Source organism: Kogia breviceps, chromosome 11, assembly GCF_026419965.1.
Source record: "Kogia breviceps isolate mKogBre1 chromosome 11, mKogBre1 haplotype 1, whole genome shotgun sequence".
In the NCBI taxonomy this organism is placed as follows: Eukaryota; Metazoa; Chordata; class Mammalia; order Artiodactyla; family Physeteridae; genus Kogia; species Kogia breviceps.
The window spans coordinates 48,199,599-48,202,652 of NC_081320.1; the positions used below are offsets into that span (position 1 = coordinate 48,199,599).

The 3,054-nt window shown below is 41.9% G+C and overlaps 1 pseudogene; it reads left to right on the forward strand.

Annotated features, from left to right (window-relative positions):
• The first annotated feature begins 1,306 nt into the window (after positions 1 to 1,306).
• LOC131765817 (large ribosomal subunit protein eL6 pseudogene) lies at positions 1,307 to 2,208 on the forward strand (annotated as a pseudogene).
• The last annotated feature ends 846 nt before the right edge of the window (positions 2,209 to 3,054 follow it).

The following is a 3,054-nucleotide window of genomic DNA, read 5'->3' on the forward strand; positions in this document are numbered from 1 at the left end:
CGGTAGGGGACAGTGCTCTCTCCCTGTGTGCAGGTGATCCCAGGGCCGTGCAGGCTGTCATTGTTGCAAAGAATAAATGGTAGTCCATACTTGATTTCCTAGGACTTCTGCATCCCTTGCTGAGTATCCGTACCATCAGACTCTAACCACTGCCTGGATCCCACTCCGGCCATATGCACAGCCTCCTCTGTGTAGTAAAAGCATGCAGTGCTCACCCATACCCAGTCTTGCTCTCCTTCCTGGACACACAGGTCTGCACTACTCCATAGTTCCCTCACAGTTAGGTGGGGCCACGTGACTAGGCAAAGCCAGTGAAATGTGTTTCTGTTTTCTCTGGGACACCAAATAAAAAACTGGTCTCCAGTCCTTTGCCTTGGCAATGCTGGAAGCCACCTGTTGAGATGGCAGCCTAACCAGATAGAGGGAATGCTGCCCAGAGCCTCGCCGACCCAACACTGGACGTTATGAAAGCAAGAAATAAGCCTTTTCTGCCTTAACTCCCTGACATTTCTGGGTTTATTTATCAGTGTAGCATAACCTGGCTAGTGTAGCCTGTGCCCATCACTGGTTTTGTTTCTTCTGTTTCGACCCTAAAACTCATGCCAACCTCACTTCATTATTCAGCCAAGATTAAATCTGCTAAATCTAATCCAGTAGCATGCACATGTGGTTACTTCTTAATCAGTTATTATTTTTCACATTTGTTAATGAAACTATAAATAAAACTCCTTGATCAACACTTGGAATGTCACTGTCTATGTCAGAATGGCCACAGAGTCTGAGCTATTTCCAAACACATCCTCCTAGTCTAAGTGGGAATCTAACAGGATGAACTTTCCAGTAATGAGGCTTGAAAACCTTGTCACCACCAGGAGAAGCAGCAGTCAGGCCAGGAGAAAGGCTGCTAACTTCCTTGAGTAGCCTTCCTGCAACTAGCCTACTAGTGGAGGGATTCTTATCTGTCCTCATCTCAACATCTGACTCGTGAATCCTTCCTGGCCCTCCTTGCACCCCCGCCACACACACACACAGGATATTAGCAAATTGCAACACCAACATTTCCAAAAGAAGCTGTGTTCAGTGCCAATGCGCCTCAAGTTGTGAGAAAACAATATTCAAGAATTATTAAAGTATAAATTCAATCAGAATTAGAGAACATCTTTTAGTAAATTCCAATCTGTTTAGTTTATTTCCTTGAGAGGAGATGTATACACATGTAGAATTCTAGCTTCAACTTGATGTCTACAAATTTCAGAAAAAAACACAGGAAAAAAATTGTCTTTTGCTCTGTTTCCCATCTTGCAAGATGGCAGGTGAAAAGGCTGAGAAGGATACTAAGGAGAAAAAACCTGAAGCCAAGAAGGCTGATGCTGGTGCCAAGGTTAAAAAGGTGAAGCAGATTAAGAAAGGGAAGCCCCACTGCAGCCGAAACCCTGTCCTGGTCAGAGGAATTGGCAGATATTCCCGATCAGCTATGTATTCCAGAAAGGCCTTATACAAGAGGAAGTATTCAGCAGCTAAATCCAAGGCTGAAAAGAAAAAGAAGGTGAAGGTTCTTGCTACTGTCACAAAACCAGTTGGTGGTGACAAGAATGGCAGTACCCGGGTGGTTAATCTGCACAAAATGGCCTAGGTATTATCCTACTGAAGACGTGCCTCGAAAGCAGTTGAGTCACCGCAAAAAAAAACCCTTCAGTAAGCATGTGAGAAAACTGCGTGCTAGCACCACTCATGGGACCATTCTGATTATCCTCACTGGGCGCCACAGAGACAAGAGGATCATTTTCCTAAAGCAGCTGAGCAGTGGCTTGCTACTTGTGACTGGGCCTCTGTCCCTCAATCGAGTTCCTCTGCAGAGAACACACCAGAAATCTGTCATTGCCACTTCCACCAAAATTGCTATCAGTGGTGTGAAAATCCCAGAACATCTCACTGATGCTTACTTCAAGAAGAAGAAACTGCATAAGCCCAGGCACCAGGAAGGTGAGATCTTCGACACAGAGAGAGAGAAATACAAGATTACAGAGCAGCGGAAGGTTGATCCAAAAGCTGTGGACTCACAAATTGAGAAGAATCAAAGCTGTGCCTCAACTCCAGGGCTACCTCCGCTCTGTGTTTGCTCTTACAAATGGAATTTATCCTCACAAAGTAGTGTTCTAAACTTCTTACAAAGAACCTAATTAAATAATTCGGTCCATTTTTAAAAAAGAGAGGAAAAAATTGTCTTTTAATCTCTAGTACCAGTTGGGCAGTCAGACCCCAGACATAAGCAGACAGGACAGTATGCTTCTCTTCATCAAGGTTACTTTGAGAAACACACAGTAAACTGGGCTTAGGAGTAGAACAAGCTCAGAGAGAAGTGGGTTCAAAAACAAAATGCACAAATTGTATAACTGCCTAAAAAGCCACGAAGTTAATTAGCTAAATTTTTAAAGGACTGATATTACCTAAAATGATAATAATCCTCACTTGACTAATTTAAATATTTTTCAAAACACTTGTATATTTTATTTTTCAGGGTATACAAATACAAATGGTTCACATTATCCAAGTCAAATGCCTTGAATTCCTCCCACTTCTCCTCATCCTGTTACCTCCTACTCCTTCTCCCCTACCCATTCCCAGAATTTCCTTCTCAGACTTTAATGATACAATCTGGAGCTATAGGTACAGAGTACCACATAATTACTACTGTATCAAGTATCTTCTAAGAATTATTTTTTACATTTGCTTTCAGTTTGTAAATAAAAATCCAATTACAGATTTTATATGTAATCCCTAATTATTATTTATTAACTATCTAGGTATACAAACATGTACACTGACTGGTTTAAGTGTCTGCCCCTGGCCTTTTTCACACTCGGGTTTTTTGATCACTCACTGCACCATCAACCATCTCTTAGTCACCTGGAATTTATCTTCACACACTTTTTTCAAAAGAGACAAATAAGTAAAACCTTGCCCAAGAGAACCAACATCACAGAAAATTTCTGAAGCTTTGTCTACCAGAGAATATAATTGTTGTTTTCACACATGAAAGACAAGCTGGCTGGG